This window comes from Miscanthus floridulus, chromosome 10 (assembly GCF_019320115.1).
Source record: "Miscanthus floridulus cultivar M001 chromosome 10, ASM1932011v1, whole genome shotgun sequence".
NCBI lineage: Eukaryota > Viridiplantae > Streptophyta > Magnoliopsida > Poales > Poaceae > Miscanthus > Miscanthus floridulus.
In genome coordinates, this window is record NC_089589.1 from 16,345,804 (window position 1) to 16,363,649 (window position 17,846).

Consider the following 17,846-nt stretch of genomic DNA (forward strand, 5'->3'; position numbering starts at 1 on the left):
CCTCGATCACTCTCCGACCACGGCTCAGGGACTTTGTCGCTCGCTCCTCGACATGTGCTCGGGGACTGCCTCGACAACTCTTCGACCACAGCTCGGGGACTTCGTCGCTCGCTTCTCGACCTACGCCCGAGGACTGCCTCGACCACTCTCCGACCACGGCTCGGGGACTTCGTCGCTCGCTCCTCGACCTGTGCTCGGGGACTGCCTCGATCACTCTCCGACCATGGCTCGAGGACTTCGACGCTCGCTCCTCGACCTGTGATCGGGGACTGTCTCGATCACTCTCCGACCACGGCTCGGGGACTTCATCGCTCGCTCCTCGACCTATGCTCGGGGACTGCCTCGACCACTCTCCGACCACGGCTCAGGGACTTTGCGTCTCAACTACATGCAACTGGCGACTCGCATACAGTTGGGATATTCTTTCTCGTTTAGACCTTGCTACAAGGCTCATACCTCGCCTTCCAGCAAGCTCGGGGACTACATCGGTACGATGCACCTGCCGGTGCATCTCGTATCGCTGGTACGACGATTGGATTCTCAACTTAACTGGGAATTCTTTTTAGACCCTGGCACCACGTGCCTACGTCACCTACTACCAGGCTCAGGGACTAAGTGGGCACACTTCACCTTGCGGTGAATGTGTTTGTTTTTCGACCTCTACGTCTCTGATGATCAAGGACGCTACGCTTCAAGACGCACTTACATTTCTTTTCAGAAATACAAGTGGGCACACTTCCCGGGACGGAAATCTTTTTCTTTCTTCTTAAGAGCACCATACATTCTTCGGACAACCTACTTCTCCGGCGACAACGGTGGTCGGAGATGTCAAGAACTCAAGCCTCACTGTTCGGAGAAGGTTAAAATGGCGTGTCGCATCAGAATACATGGCGCTCGGGGACTAGCTGTGGGGGATAGACCCCCGGGTACCACAAGATGGTACATGGGCCGCACCATCTGAGGTGGCCCGACCCGTGGAATCAAGGCGTGCACGGCGCTGCTTGGCGTGCACCGCAAGACATTGTAATAGTACCAAATAGGATACTTTACTTGTAACCTTGTCCCTTCGGAGTATATAAGGAGGGGTAAGGGTCCCCTAGAGGACAGATCCATAGAGATGATACAGTATACATCTCAATACAATACACCAAAGACACAGGACGTAGGGTATTACGTCGACCAGACGGCCCGAACCTGTCTAAATCGCTGTCTCTGCGCCTTGTGTCACCATCTGGTTCCTGATTACACGCATCGTCTACCGACAATCTACCACCACGGGCACCCCCCTCGGTGGACTGCCGACCATATTTCGTCGACAGGAGCGAGCTAGGGCGAGAGGGAGGGGAGGGTGGGAACGGGTGGGAGCTGGGGCGTGAGCCGTGGCGCGTAGGCAGCTGGAAGACGAGAACAGCTGGCGGTGCCTCTTTCTCTAGATTTGGGATTTGGAAGAAAAGGGTCTAGGCTTCTGTACTCATGGGTCAGGCCAAAATTACACGCGAGGGCCGAATGTAAGTGGACACGCGAGCTCAATGTAAGTGGGCGCGTGAGCAAGGTGGGGCCCTTTTTTTTAGCGGTAGACGGATTGATGCTATATCTGTTTTCACCGACAGATAGTTCGACATTAAAGATGATTACCTATAGTGACAGACAGTTAATCTCTAAATGGAGAATTAGCGTCAGATTGTCTGTGAGTTATCTTTAGCGTCAAATCATCCATCGATAAAAAAAAGTTTTAGCGTCAGATGTCTGACGGTGATATGGTGTTGTGGTGTAGTGATTTGCGAAGATTGATAGTCAATGAAGTTCAATATTGATGATAAGTCGATAAGTCCCAAATACCTATGTGCACAGGACCAAATATGTGGGGAATGCCAATGATCAAAGAAATCCATCATCTTAGTGAAAATCAAAATTGTGAAGACTAATAGATCAGGGTGGGCACATTTAACCCGACACTCAAACCGAACCGAACTGAAACCGAGTTGAAATGTCGGTTTTTTCAGTTCAACTTCAGTTTTTGAGGGGGTGTTTGGTTACTATAGGAAAATTTTAGTCCCTGTCCCATCGGATGTTTGGACACATGCATGAAGTATTAAATATAGACGAAAAAAATAACTAATTGCATAGATTGTGGCTAATTTGCGAGACGAATTTTTTAAGCCTAATTAGTACATGATTTGACAATGTTGTGCTACAGTAAATATATGCTAATGGCGGATTAATTAGGCTTAATAAATTCGTCTCATAAATTAGTCTCCATCTGTGTAATTAGTTTTATAATTAACTCATATTTAGTTCTCCGAAATAACATCCGAACGTTCGATGTGACATGGACTAAAATTTAGACCAGGAAACCAAACACCCCCTGAATCTACAAGGATCGGTTTTTGGCTCGGTGTTTGGTTTTAACCCGAATCCAAACTGAGAACCGTTATAACAGAACAGGCAAAGCCCACGAACACTGTACACCTCCCAAATCCCGCTCCACTCAGCAAAGCCCACGAACACGGCCCAATTTAGTGCATAATTAATAGGGCCTCCGGTCAGGCTCCCACCACCGGGCCATCTCAAACCCTAACCGCCCTAGCCTCTTGGTCTCCCCACCCATAGGTCGGTTCGATTTTTCTTCTTTGTTGCCCTTTGTTGGCCTCGATTCAGATTTTGATATTTCTTCTTCTATATATATATGTTGCCCTTTGTTGGCATCGATTCAGATTTTGATATTTTTTGTCGGGTTGGGTTGCAGTAGGCGGTTGGCCTGAATGATTTCTGTTTGGCAATCGAATCAATTCTTCGGATTCAAATGCATGGCAAAGCAGCGGTGTGGTAGGCATGACGACCCCCGTAGTCACGGCCTCCGTAGGGCGATGGAGATCGGGCAGCGCCCGCAGCCGAATTTTTTTGTTTTTTGGACCTTTTTCGAAAGTTTTTCACAAATATGCCCCTGGAGGTATGCTTTCAAAATCTAGACCCTTACCTCGGTGCCGGAGTAATTGGCGCCGAGCTTATACATCTCGGCGCCATTGTAATTGGTGCCTAGGTCTTGGGGGCACGTCGGCATCAACGCAGAGCTGGCGAAGACATGGTAGCCAGCTCGGCGCCGTGGATCTTGGCGCCAAGATCGACGCCGCCGAACTTGGCGCCAAGATCCACAGCGTCGTGATGGTGTTCTAAACCAGTCCCCACCCTTCCTGCCCGATGCTTCTTCCGTTTGTTCCGCCTCCCTCTTGGGTTTTTTTCTCTCCCCACTTCGCCCTACCTCACGAATTGGCATATTGGACCGCGGAAAGTTGGATTTGATCCGTAGATCTTCGAGAGCAAGGTATCCTCTCTCCCCTCCTAGTTTTTTCGCATTGATTCGGTATATGTTAGTCGTACTTTTCGACCAAGAATCGTCATTACTTAGGGTTTAATGCACTTTTTAATATTTATATATATTATACAACCGTAGGATGCCAAGGCATGGAAAAGCTAGCAAACCAAGGTAACCTTAGCGCCTCTTGCAATATTATGCATTCATTGTTGTGCGTCAAATGGGAAACCCTAGGTTTAGGGTTTAATATTCTTGCTTTCGGTTCTTAGAACAAAATTGGTTAAATTGTAGTTATGGTCGGAGGACTGGAAATGCCTTTGACCCATTGCCTCTGCCTAGTGGTGTTCCAGTGCCCATGTGCTGGTGCGGTGATCCTTGCAAGGTAGCCAGGTCTGATGAAGAGGACACGTATAGGCAGAGGTATTGGATGTGTGCCAATTTTGCGTTTGAGCCTACACTTCGTCAGCGTTGCATTAACAAGATGGTGAGAAATTGATGTTGTGTAATAATTATTTTGTGTCAAATGAAGTCTTGCATGATTTATTTGTTTTGTAACAATTGCATTTATTGCAGACCCCTCCACCACTCTATGATTTTGAGCAGTGGATCAACACTGAGATCAAGCCAGAAGACAAGGAGTGGATGCAGAAACTATTGCGGTGGGAGGCAGAGGACATCGAGATGATGGAGAAGAGACGTAGAGTGGAGGCTGTAGAAAAGGAGCACAAGGAAGAGGAGGAAAGGAGGTGTGTTGCTGCATACAGGGAGGAGAGGGAGAAGAAGCTTGAGCATGCACGCCGAGCGAAAGCAGCGATGGAGGAGAATCCCGATGCCCTGAGGAAGAGAAAGTAGCCTCGTTGCACTCAGTAGTCTCCATGACTTGCAAGTTGTATAGTTTATTCATGAACAATGTTGTCTAGTCTTAGACTTTTCATTGTGTTATTTAGTTTGTCGACATGTACTTATATTATCATTGTGTTGTGTAATGTGTCGTAGTATTGGACTTTTCATTGAGTTGTTGTTTTCATTATATTTATTTTCATATTTCAGAGGTAGTGAAACGAGTTCACGTACTGCAAATAAAACATAACGAACTAGTGCATTACATAATTTGACACGCACAACACATGAAATGGCATGTGAGAACATCTGCCAAACTAGGGTACAGAGGTCCTCGACTAAACCTAACATACCTTAGATGATTGAAACAAACAACAAGCACATAAAATGGCATGTGAGAACATGTACTAAACAATGGTACATAGGTCCTTCAACTAAACCTAACATGCCTTAGGTAATTAAAGGAATCAATAAACACAAGGATGTGGAATGTGAATAAGATAAGTTCCTCCTAGTAGTGTGGCCACATAGCAAATTGTGTTGCACCTTCTCCATAGGATCCTCCCATTGTTGGTGGTGGTGGTGGCAGGGGTGGCGGTGGAGTCCCCTTGTTCTTGTGATTAGGGCAGGTGCAGTATGGATCATTGTAGAGTGCCTCCTATGAACCGGCACCATTGTTTTTGTCATCGTCTTTGTTGTCCTTGGAACCGCTACTAACTTCTCTTTCTAGCTCGAAGATATGGTCCTGCATGTAGTAGATGTACTGCTGATGTGGATAAATTGGACGAGGATCGACCCACCTAGTGAACCCACAATTTTCTTCGGACTCGGAAGTCTACAGCCGCCAGTCGCTGCAGGGACACCGGGGCGGCTGGGGTGGCTAGGTCAGGCGGCCGGCGCATGGCGCCTAGGGATGGGGCGGGGGACGGCGAGGACAAGCGGCGTCGGCGGTGGGAGGCGTCGGGCGATAGAAAGGAAGAGAGGAAAAGGAAGGAAGGAAGAGAGAAAGAAAACAGACCCACCTATAAGGCTGGCTCGGCGCCAAGATCTTTGGCACCAAGCTCGGCGCTAAGATCCACGGCTCCGAGCTGGCTACCATGTCACCGGCAGCTCTACGTTGGTGTCGATGTGGCCCCAACACCTAGGCACCAATTACAATGGCGCCGAGATGTTTAAGCTCGACGTCAATTACTCCGGCGCTGAGGTGAGGATCTAGATTTTGAAAGCATATCTTCAGAGGCGTATTTGTGAAAAACTTTCAAAAGAAAAGGGCAAAAAAACAAAAAATTTGGCACCCGTAGCAGGAGCAGCGCCTCTAACTCACCCTTGATGACGATCCGTGGGGATACAGCATCCACGAGATAAGCTTGTCGCCCCCCTCTTCCCGTCAGACGTGTTCTTCCAGAAAGAACACTGCCACCTCTGGCAAAGGCGCTGTTCGACGCTTGCCTCAGCCTATCATCCGCTTGGAGGCGTGGCGGGGGCTTCCCTTGACCTTCGCTGCCATCAGCACCAGGATTGTGATGACACAATGCCTGAATCCCCTTAGCGACGGCGACTTGGTCATCCCCATCTATGACGTCCGCCGCCTGGGCGTCACCTTCGGCCCTGGAAAGTTCGCCTACGATCGCCCCATCTACTTCCCCATGGGCGATGAGCTTTTCGCTCTAGACAACCACAGCCTCTCAAAGCTCTCCTTCGAGCCGCACCAGCCTCCACCACTGGATTCTCGCCAGCGCACCGACGCTGTCCCGTGGTCGTGGCACCAGCTCCCGCCTCCGCCGTTCGACAGGCTAGATGTCACCTCCTACGCAATGCTCCCTGATAGGCAGACCATCCTGGTCACCACCGATTTCTGGCCTGACGACCCCTACTCCGCTGCAGCCACCTTCACCTTCGACACCAGGGCGCTCAGGTTGGAGAAACAAGGCGACTGGACGCTACCGTTCATCGGCCGCGCCTACTTCGTACACTGCCTGGAAGCATTTGTTGGACTCTCCAAAGACCAGGCCACCTTGGGCCACCTCATCACCTCCTACGACTGCGAGGCGGTCACCCATCCTGCCGCCGCGTGGAAGCTCGGCAAGGAGAAGGTGTTCAGCGATGACCCGGCCAAGACTCATGTAAGCGCCAGGCTCGTCTACACGGGAAGAGGCGGCGGCAGCGAGTTCTGCCTTGTGCAGTGCGTCTCCGTCAAGCATGGCAATGGCAATGCTGATGATAAGAACCTTGAGGGGCCCCGGCCAAGTGAAGCCCGTGGCGCTGCTCCCCTTCGTGATCCACGAGGCCATTTGGATACCGTGGGGGCCAAAATAAACGCGTGCCTTTTCCACCCTATCCTCGTCGATGCGCGGGGAAGAAAAAAACGTGTTCGCACTCGTGTTTCTCTATCCTGTCCCCCATCGTTTTCCTCTCTCGCAAGCGTGTCGCGCCATCGCCTGCTCGCCCTCGCCTCGCGGAGGTAAGCCATGGTGTCTAGGGTTTGTGCGCCTCCCATCTCCTACTCGTGCATCTCCCATCTCCTCTCCCTCCATCTCCGGACCATCCCGTTGTTAATTTCTAATCCGTCTTCCTCGCAGAGTACGACCATGGCGGCTAGGGTTTAAGCGCCGCCCGTCGCTGCTCCCGTACCCGCCCGTCGCCGCATGGCCAGGTGCCACCCTCGTCGTGCCGCTGCCTGCATCTGCTATATCTGCGACATCCGCCACGTGCATGGTCTTCTAGCAGGTTGGACGGCTGCTCCTCCTGTTCTATTTATCGTTAGGTCTATGGGTGTTCATGAATTGTGTGGTGGTTCTTGCCATATTTGGTGTTTTTTCTTGTTCTATATGTTTTCTTAGTTCTGTCATTGAGATCGTGCAATTTGACCCCGAATCATGAGTTGCGAGTACCCCATTCAATTAGTTAAATCGAAATCAAGAGTCATGTTTGCCGGCACTGACTTGATTATTGTGTCCTGCTAGTTCTTTACTGAAGCAGTAGTGTTAAAATTTAGTCACAGCATACCACAGTATTTGTAATGCTCAAGTTGCTATATGCGACTTTTAGCATTGAAAGCAATAGAATATCTGGCTCGGATACACAGTATGTAGTGATTTTTTTTATTAAGTACATCTGTGATTTGCTAAAGTAGTACTGAAACTAAAAGAGCTGGAGCAGTCTGCTAACTAAATGTGAAATTTTCTGCTCTAGCTCGAGTAGTCTGCTAAGTATCTGATTGAAACTGAAATAGCAATCTTCCTCCCTAGAAGATAGAAATCTTCGTTCCTTTTTGTTAACCTTTTACAATTGGCTCGTTTATAATTTCCTGATCTTTATTGCCTTAGGCAAAATAGTTGTGATAATGTAACTTAAAGGGACCCAAATTATATGATGATAAATAAATATGAACTTACAGATGCTATTTTACAGTAATAGCTTTTCATGGTTTCACAATGGCAAAATAGACATTCCGTACATGCTTCGGGGTGTTGTAGTTTCTGTTCAGAAGAGTAGTGATTATGGACAGGCTAGAGTGGGTGTGCTTCAGCAGCTAAATCACTGAACCTTTCTTTTCTTTGTAAGATCGAGTCACTGAACAATGTGTTCTCAACAGAGCCAGGATGATAAGACAAACAAATATTGATGCATGTTAACTGCCTAATTAAATTAGTGAACCAATGAAATCTGTTCACTTATTCAGTGCTCTGCTTTTCAGTGTTATGTGTTTTGGTTATACTAGTGTTGAGAAGCTGAGAAAACTTGTATATGCCACGCATATATTAATTTTCTATGATAGTGAACCAGATTTTTTCTTTGATAGTGTTGAGAAACTGAGAAAGCTTTTCAGTTAGTGAACCAGATTTTCATTTGCATAAATCCAATATTTTTTCTGTGAGACTACTGCATGGTTTTGTGAAACAATAGCATTTCAAAGGGGCCTAAGTATGTAACCTGAAGCGGTTTTTGGTGATTCAGTATGTTTTGAGTGCAATTACCAATTTCACAATGATGTTTGACAAGTAGTTACCAATTTGATAGCAAGATTGATAGATACTAGTAAACATAATTATTACAGGTATCGACGTCGATTTAATTAGTATTATACTGTCCACTCTGAGGATCGAAATTTTATTCGGAGGTGTTCATGTGTGGAGACATGTTTTAGTTCCAGTGAATATCTTGCGACAGTTCGAGTGCAAAAACATGTCCGTCATAAGACAAAAGTTCGCTGGTTCTTTGCTTAGAAGCTGGAGGCATGTAGCTCAAACCTCAAAATGAAAAGCATCTTTAACGGTTCCCCCCCCCCCCCCCCAAGAAACTGGAACGGTAACCGTAGCTGAAAGTCTGAAATTGGGGTGCAAGTGCAATGCAGAACTGATGAACTTAACAAATGGCAGGACCATTGTGTCCAAAGACATTCGGTTCAAATTTAGTGGCCCATCTTTATCGATAATATAATTTGTTCTTGTGATAGAGCACTACACTTGTGTGATAATCAATACAGCAATCTTGACAGAGACATAGTCGAGCTTATTAGTTAATAATTTTGGTCATTTTGGTTTGATAGTCTGTTGCTGGCTTTGATCTTGTGTGGAGTGTATTATTCTTATTAACATAGCATTTGTAGTTCCTATATTTACGTCTGTGATGTCTAATGACAACGTTCGTTGATGCAGGTTTGAGTGTCCACAACATTTGAAGAGGCACCACATGAAGTATCAAAGTTACGTATCAGTCACAGATTTTAGTTATACGAGAAATTTCCAATTTGCTGCATTCCACAATGCCGCTTTTATGTTTATTTCTTGCCTGAACTCGATGTAGCTACATGTCTGTCTTCCGTAATCTTGAAAGCCTATACAAATGAATCTAATTATGTATCAGTACTAAATTCTAAATTTATCTGTGCTGCAAGTTTCAGTCTAAGAAAACATAATTTCTGAATTCTATGTGTTTTTCTGATTATTCTGTATAATTTTGGTCGCCTGGGATTTATATCCTTGTGTCTCCCAAACGGCACTCGGTAATTTTACTCCGATGTGAATTCATTCCCCTGGGGGGACGGGGGTGGCAAGTTCAGTGGAGAATTGCCCCGGGGGCTTAAACCCACGTGTGTTTTTTAACCCAGCACCCAAAGGAGCCCTCAGAGGTTCATCGATCGATCTCGGCGATCCCATGGCATTTTGGCTGTAAAATCCTTGAATCATGCATGTCGGTGAGGATGAGGAGTAACTACGTTTAATTTTCAATCAGTTAGGATATATGTTTAAATAATGGCTGAAGCTTGTGTGTCTCCGTTGCGTGTTGTCTCCGCACACGTGGAGGCCGCTAGTCCGTCTCCCTCCGCTTTCCCCTCTCGGCCTTTCAGCTCGAAGCTGGTCTGCTCGCGTATGGGCGTATGGCGTGAGATTCAATCGAAGGAAACGCCAAATCCCATGGTGATAAACTCGATTGGGGCAGCAACGACCTCAAGCTTCATAGCGGTGAGTTGATTAGATTTACTGGAACCTAGATTGTAGCTGGGCATTTTGATTTGGATTGCTTGGATCTCGATTTTGGATTGGGGATCTCGATTCCAGTTTTCGGATTTCTGATTTGTGAGGTCCATTCTGCCTTTCCTCTTCAGGTCCATCGAACTGACATCACACCATGGTGGAACAACGAGCTGGGAGATGTCATTTTGCGTTGACTCAGTTGCGTATTCAAGATAGTTGGCAGCAGATAGTAGATGCTGTTGAGCATGAAGGTGACGGTCTAGCTTTCAGGGCCTCTCTTGGCCGAATATGGCATCAAGGCTTTCTCTTCCCCAGCAATTTTTTGTATGGTTAGTTGTCTAGTGCTAGTCCCTATTTTTTCTTGATAAAGATGCGCACTTCCGCTTTCAGTCTGATGCTATCAAATCAACCATATCAGTTAGCTAAAAAAACAAATCGGAATACTTGTTTCTTTAAAATTTGCCCCACATCACAAAAAAATTGCAGTCTGGATAACATTGAAATTACTGAATTAACAAAGCATGAGAGCCTAGATCCTTGCTATGATAAATTGTTCCATACATAAGATTCCATGGAAAGTGCACAGAACTCATCCGTTGTCCTGAGGGGATGAGACCTTCACTTAAAATTGGCAAACACATTATAGGGATTTGTATTGAATGACTGAGTGACATTTCCTTGTTGTGTCTCTTGACCATGGTTCGGGGTACCAAAGAATGAACTGAAAGGCGGAGGCACAAAGGCATTTCCATGTGGATAGTAGCCCGGATAGTAGCCTGGTATCTGTATTTGATTTTGGTACATACTACTCCCTAAATGGCCCTGTACCAAAGAAAAAAGGAATACTAATATCAGTAATGAAGATACGAGTAGTCTTGATAGTATTAAATATAACTGAAATCTCGTACCAGGTCAGTGTAGTGTGGTTGCTCATATGTTACATTATCTACTTCCACTGCAGGACCATAAGCCTTTGGGTCATTCTTCCCTTTCTTTTTTCGTCGTGTGTTTGCTTCTGTTGCAGAACCAGAAGCCATTGGGTCATTCTTGGTTTTTTTTTCTGCCGTGTTGACTTCTCGAAACCACCAACTGGTCTCTCAGATCCATGAATTTCTTTCTCCTTAACCTTCAAGCCTTTTGGTTTTATAGCTTGGTCTTCTTCTTGTGTAGCTACAAAATAGATAATAATTAGATTTTGGTGTCATATGTATGGTGTTCACGCAATTATTACTCAGGCTATACCGGAGTGCGAACCTTGTGGGTGAGATAAGGTACCGACATCTGAATCAGCTTTAATTTTTAGGCTTTTCTCCACATCTTCTGCTAATTTCTCTGCATTATTCACAGCCATAAAGTATGTTTCATCAGATTCTGCAGCTTGAGCCGCAAGATATGGACGACGGGCAGTGCATCGGCGTTCAGGCCGAGAGGGATGGCGGTGACAGCTGCATGCAGGCCGCATGATCACGATGCGGGTGTACTTCATGTACAAAGATCCGCTACCCCGTGTACGATAAAAACGATTTCTCAGAGGGACTAATGCAATCTGCTAGATGCGTATTAGTGTTGTAAAACATGTCGGTTTGATTGAGTTCGACTTCTTCAGCGAATCGGCTTCGTTCAATTTGACTACAAGTCAATACCATTTGCAACACCTTCTATGAGTGTTTGTTTCCTGCAAAGATGCGTGTCTTGGCTTCAATGCTTGTAAAACCCCATCATGTTTATGAGATTAAAACAAAAAATCCCATGCATATCTAAGTACGTGGCGGGTATATGCCGTACATGTACGTGACTTTCTACTACGCGTAGAAAAATTAGTGAAAAAAATAGCATGACTCATAGTCGGAACAACGCGATCTGCAAGATGCGATTCTTTCATACCTCGTAGAGGATGCCAATTTGATCTACTCCATATATCGCGTAGAGTAGTGGTTAATAGATACATACCACGTAGGGCGTTTGGTATTGTCGTAGAACTGCCTGCTTGACAGCGATAGTGCATATCGATGCAGTGCAGATTAACTGTAGGTAGAGGTAGCAAATCCGTTCCGCTAACAACGTCGGGAATGTTGACGTCATCGAAGTAGTCGCGGCAGGACGTCAATACGAGCGTCGGCATCGAAGATCAGCGGCGATGTCGATGTAGAGCTTGTCGTGCTGATAACGTGTTATAAAACATGTTGTCAGCGGTTGAGACCTTTCCCTCTCCGTCTCTCATAATCATAATAGTAGATGAAAGTAAAACATATAAACACAAGATATAGGGAGACTATCCTTTATTCCTCTGAATATTTGTGATTATAAGAATAGAGCTCCCGCATATATATAGTCCTATCAAGGATTAAAAGTTTGGTAAGAGCCCACATATGAACGGACTAGGATTAGGATTCAACCTTCTTCTTTCCTTCCAAGATAGAATCCGTATGTTTTACAACAGTGTGTTGGGGACTGAGGAAATTAGCAAGGGCCCATCTCTGAAGGGAATGAATGGATGGCCTCCACGTGTGCGGAGACAGGATGGAGACAGACAAGCTTCAGCCTTAAATAATGTGGTTTCAGCTAGGCCTAATTTGGAAACTTTCTCGTACTTTTTCTTAGGTGGGTAATCCATGGAGATATCATTCTAATTGTCATTCTAGTTCTTAATGGGAAGTTTTCCGTCCCTGAGTTTTGCTCCCCTTGCTTTCAAAAGAGCCCTTAATGTATTGCTTTCCTATGTTTGAGTCATAGCATTTTTCTAGGTAATGTGCTTCACTCTGATTCAACTCATACAGCAGCAAAGCTTATGTTGCAAATAAGTATTAATTGGCAAATGTGTTTGTGCGTTGCAACAGGAGAAGAAAAACTATCAATTTGTCATCATTCCTTACCTAGGCGAGGTGCCTGGCTTGGGCGAGAAGTAGAAGTGTGGTTTAGTTTTTACATAAGTTCTTCTCTCTCTTCATTAAGCCTGGCAACACAGACATTGCAGACCCATTCTGGGCCTAAGACACGAACGCTTCGAGCCCTCTTCCTCTCGCTCTTCCTGGGCCTTGCTTGTGGGGCGCCCGGGTGAGGAATGCTGATACATACGTTTCTAAAAAACGGAAACAGGCTGCATAACTACTCCCTATATTCTAAATTCTAAACTGTTTTGACTTTTCTAGATGCATTGATTTTACTATGTATTTAGACATATAATATATCTAAGTGCATAGCAAAAACTGTGAATAAAAAAAGTCAAAACATCTTATAATTCAGAGTAGAGGCAGTATTTATGTTTTTCCCCTTTTTTATGAAATTTCAGAGTTGACAGCGGTGGCTGAGCTTTAGGCGTGCTTGACCTACCATGGTTGATCATCAAGAATCAGGAGGGGTGGGTACCGGTGGGCGGGTAGGGGTCGAGGATGGTGAAAAAAAACGAACGCGAGGCGTCCGCAAGTGACAAACAAATTAATTGTAAATATAAAAGGTTTTCGACTAGGTCCGCTTGTCACATTAAGGTGGGAGATTCAGATGCGTTGGATCTGATTTTAAAAGTAGATCTAAGGGGCAACAATTAAGGTGGGTAGGAAATATCAAGGTGAGAAGCTTTTTTTAATTTCTTCACTCTTTTATAGTGTGATGATAGAATAGAATAGATAGATAGATACTTGGAATTCAACTAACAAACGCATACCATAATAAGAATAAAATAACACTTCCTATTATATGAAAAACTAACAAACGCATACCATAATAAGAATAAAATAGCGCTTCCTATTATATGAAAAACCATAAGATGTTTTAGGTTTGTCCCAAATTAAACACCTTTAAGTGGTACAAAACCTAGCTACATTTCTAAAACCAAATAAGCATTATGTAAAAAATATATACATTGGTGGATTTAATTAATCTAAGTTGGTGTTAGGCTACGTTTGGCACAGCTCAGCTTCACTAGTGGAGCAGTTTTTTTGGCTTCAGCTCCATGAACGGCTCTACAGGTGAAGCTAAAGCAATTTTGGTAAACCATTTAGCAAAATAGCTCTATATGTGAAACTCCTTAAAACATGCTCTCATAAATCCCATGCAAGGGCCCATTAGAGGAGTTAAAGTTGGGAGAAGCTAGTATTTTCAGCTTCATCCCACACCAATCCCTTGTGAGGGCATGCTTTAAGAAACTTCACAAATGAAGTTTTTTTTTTAAAAAAAAACTTGTTTCGCACAAAACAACTTGTGAAGCTGCTGGAGATGTTGTGCCAAACGCGACCTTAATGTTGGTGTGGGGTTGACGTTTTGTAATAGGGGTACCCTCATATATACCGAATAGTAAATTTATAGTCACGTGTTGGATGGCTGGCACTCAGAGACTTGGGATTTCTACGGGTTTAGACAATGTGCCCTATGTCCAGTTCGATGATGTTCGATCATGTGCCTATGCACGAGAGTTCGATGTTTCTAGCAGGGGTTACAATTGGGGGAAAAGAGAGGGAAGGCAGTCTAAGAGAGTTCAGTTGAGAGACTGACTTCTCTAGCCTTTGAGGGAGCAGGGTTACACAGTGAGAGAACTTTCATGTGGTGCGAGTCCTAGGGAGTGGTGGCGTGTGGTGTTGCTGCACGTTACCTCATGGGAGGCGTTCCTCCCCTACTGAATTGGACAGCATGTGTCATGGATGTCTCCCACAACCATGCTGATGTAAGGAGGATGTTGTGACCCCATGCTTGGGGGTAGGTGGAATATTGCTCTACAGTGCTGGTACAATAGCGTTATAGTGTTTCTATATCCCACACAGAAGACAACTAGGTAGCACCCCATCTCGTTGAAATGGTCGGTTTTTTCTGACTTGGTTATGTGGACAGGAGGTGTCGGAGAGATGGGGAGTCGTGTTAGTATATGGTTTCCATGGAAACATACCCTTATGCCCTTGAATCATGCCATACTTGGGCTGGCACTATGGGCCAAAGAACAGGGCCAAGCATGGCACTAGCCCCACATGACTCATGTAAGGTTCAACTCTATAACTATTAGGACTAGGCAAAAAATGCCGAGAACTAAAAATCAAACCAAAAATACCAAGAACTAAACTGAAAATACCGAAACCGATGTTTTCAGTACCTTGTTCAGTTCCTAATTCCTAGGAACTGAATTTATATCAGTAAATTTGGCTCTTTACCTCAGTAAGTCAAATTTCCCAAACATATCTAGAGGCCTAGTATAGATACAACCCAGCCCAGTTGAATCTCAGACTCTATGACTTAGAACACGAGCCCTAGTCCACTCAGCCTCACAATGACTTCCTCATGGCCCAACCCCACCATTGGCTAGATACGTTGACTTTCTATTAAAAAATAGTGGACCCACTGGCCACCGGGCTGCAAAGCCGGCCGCCACGCCACTAGTAGGGTTACAGGGCTGCGCGCCACCTGCCAGGATGCCAGGAGTAGCAGGCCATAGGTGGCCACTCTTTCCTTCCCCATCTAGCCGCCACCCGCTCTCCCTCTTCCGGAGACGTACGATGGCTACTTCCATTGTTATTATCTATGAAATCATGTCGAAATTGGCTTCTAAACCTGCTGTTAGTTGCCTCTATAATATTTTCGGTGTTTTTCAGTAAATACAAAAACCGAACAAAAAATACCAAAACTAAATTTCCTCGGTACCGATTTTTAGAAGAAACCAATTGGTACATGTTTTTTGAGGAACTAAATTTCTGTGGAACCAAATAACCAGACCGACCGGTTTGGAAATACCTAATGGCCAGGCCTAGTCAACTATGGGTGTTGTTCCCTACAGTTAAGAGCATCTTCAAGAGTTTCCTACTTTTTTCTCCTAAAAACTTGTAGTTTGGCAACTCCTAAAAAGATTTGGGGAGGAAAAAAGAAGGTCATCTCCAAGAGTTTCTAATAAATGGCATCTAAAAAATCAAATTTGGGGCCCACATGAATTATGTTGCAGGTTTTCTCTTTTCCACCACGGGAAACTACAGGGCGCGCCGAACCCTGAGACCGTGAGCTCCCTGCAATTGAAAGTGTTCTCCATGGCATGTGATCACCATCATGGTGGCAGCGTAATACGTACTGCAATGCATGGCAGACATGGATCATGGGCAAGTGGTTATCGCCACTGGAGCAGTGCTGGGCGCCGTTGGGCACGCACTTCCACCAGATCGGGGTGCCACCCATCATCATCGGCTTCCGCTGGGACTACACCTTCCTATAGGACGACGCAGTGGAGTGTTCGTTCCTGAGCGACCAGGTCACGTGCCGCTAGAATGGCTGCCCGCACTCCGGCTACGAGCGGTGGGTGACCCCGGCGACGTGCATCTTCTCTGTCGTGCCCAAGAGCTGCCTCATGAGCGCTCGCGTCTCGGCCTTGGAGAAGGACCGCGTGATGAGCCGGCTACGGAGGGTGCGGGTGCCGACCAGCGGCTCCGTGACGACGAACAGGTCCCCGGTCATCTCGTCCGCTACGACGCTCTTGAGCTGTAGGATGGAGGCGGCTACGGATGACCATGGCCCAGGCAGCGGCTGCGGTGGAATATGACGCGAAGAAGAACTGCCCTCGGCACGAAGAAGGATGCCGCACGGGGAAACTGGATCCGCGCGAGGCTGCGGCGCGTAAAGTTACGCAGATGAGGGGGATTTTTTCCAACTCCTAAAATATTAGGAGATTATATTATGAGTTGTTGGAGATGAATTTTTTGTGGATCTTTCTAAAAACTTAGGATTAGAAAAAGGTTTAGGGAACTCTTGGAGATGCTCTAATTATGGTGTGGTTCCCGATACGGCAATGGGGGAAGAAGACGGAATTCTTATTTTAGTCAAGGAAGACAGGTTAGTTGACTTGTGGCGTGGGAGCAGTGCAAGTATACTCAGTAAGTTGATAATGTCCGTGAACTTTACTATTAATTAACTGCTTGTCACTTGTGGTACCAGTGGTTCTCTCCTATCTCAACAAGCGCGTTAGGTACCACTACACCAGATTTGCACATCACTGCCGGCATCAACACTGCCGGATTTGTGAGAACCGACAGTGATGTACCTTCACTGTCGGTTATGAGCTTGAAAATAAAAAAATAATTGGGGCTGGGCTAAAACCGGTAGTGAAGGACCACGTCACTGCCGGTTTATGGCTTGAACCGGCAGTGTTTTGGCGGCCACTCATCATTGCCGGTTTAAGCCAAGAGCTAAAAGTGATTGTGCTCTATCACTGTCGGTTCTAGCCAAGAACCAACAGTGATAAGCCTACAACACAAAAAGGCTGCAGCCGTCCTCTCCTTCCTCCTCTCTTCCCTCCCGAGAACAGAGGCGAGTGTTTAGACCCTTTCCTCCATTGCTACGGCTGCTCTTCACTATGAAGCTAGTGCCTGGATTTTGAAGAATGGCTTGATCTTTTTGCTTTAAGGTTAGTAACAAACATCCACTTCTTTGATTTTGTTGCTTAATTAGCTTCGTTTTGATGGCTACATTGCTTGATTTTCATTCTAGTTCTTTCTCCATTCTAAAGAGCACTTTTCTAATTGAACATTTGTGCAAGGCTCAAATTGTGGTGAATCCATCATCCAAAAGGTTGGTGTCTATGAACACATTTAAATTCCTAGCTAATTATTCCATGGTGTTCAAGATCATCATTGTTAGTATGTGATGCTATAATTAGTTCTTAGAAGTAGAGTAGAATAGTTGTTCTTTAATATTATGCAATAATTGTTTTTTACTACGATTTTCAATTTACAGGGCCGGGGCTACCAATTTCAATTTTTCAATAATTAGTGTACAATAATGTTTTCCAAAAATAGTACTTTCGAGCTACAATTGTTGTTCATGAAGCTCGATTTCTTATTAATTCTTTGTAATTACTGTCTCTATATTTTTTTTATGAAGAGATGGATCGAGAGTGGATGCATCTGTCCCGAACGGACAAGCGGTACATGCTGGCGTCAGTCAGTTTATCACCAATGCCAAAGCCCATGCTAGGAATGGGAACCCTGTCTTCTGCCCATGCAAAGATTGCAAGAATTATAGGAACTTTCATTAAATTAAGTCTATACGATCGCACTTGATTACTAGGGGGTTCATGCCAAACTATACGATATGGACTATGCATGGCGAGGTTGGTGTGAATATTCTGTAGGAAAACGATGATGATGTGGACATGCCTGACGTAGCCATCCACGATACTGATAAGGATCCCAGTGTCAACACGGAACCTATGGTCATAGTTAATAATGTGTTTAGAAAAACGCTAGCTAACGACA

The 17,846-nt window shown here is 45.3% G+C and overlaps 1 long non-coding RNA gene across 2 annotated transcripts; it reads left to right on the forward strand.

The window, feature by feature from the left end:
• Positions 1 to 9,350: 9,350 nt before the first annotated feature.
• Positions 9,351 to 11,339, forward strand: LOC136487748 (uncharacterized). Of its 2 annotated transcripts, none has more exons than XR_010767342.1 (3): positions 9,351 to 9,618; positions 9,762 to 10,901; positions 10,978 to 11,339. It is a non-coding gene; the product is annotated as an uncharacterized lncRNA (long non-coding RNA). The 2 variants fall into 2 exon arrangements; XR_010767343.1 differs by having other exon boundaries at positions 10,999 to 11,339.
• Positions 11,340 to 17,846: the final 6,507 nt, after the last annotated feature.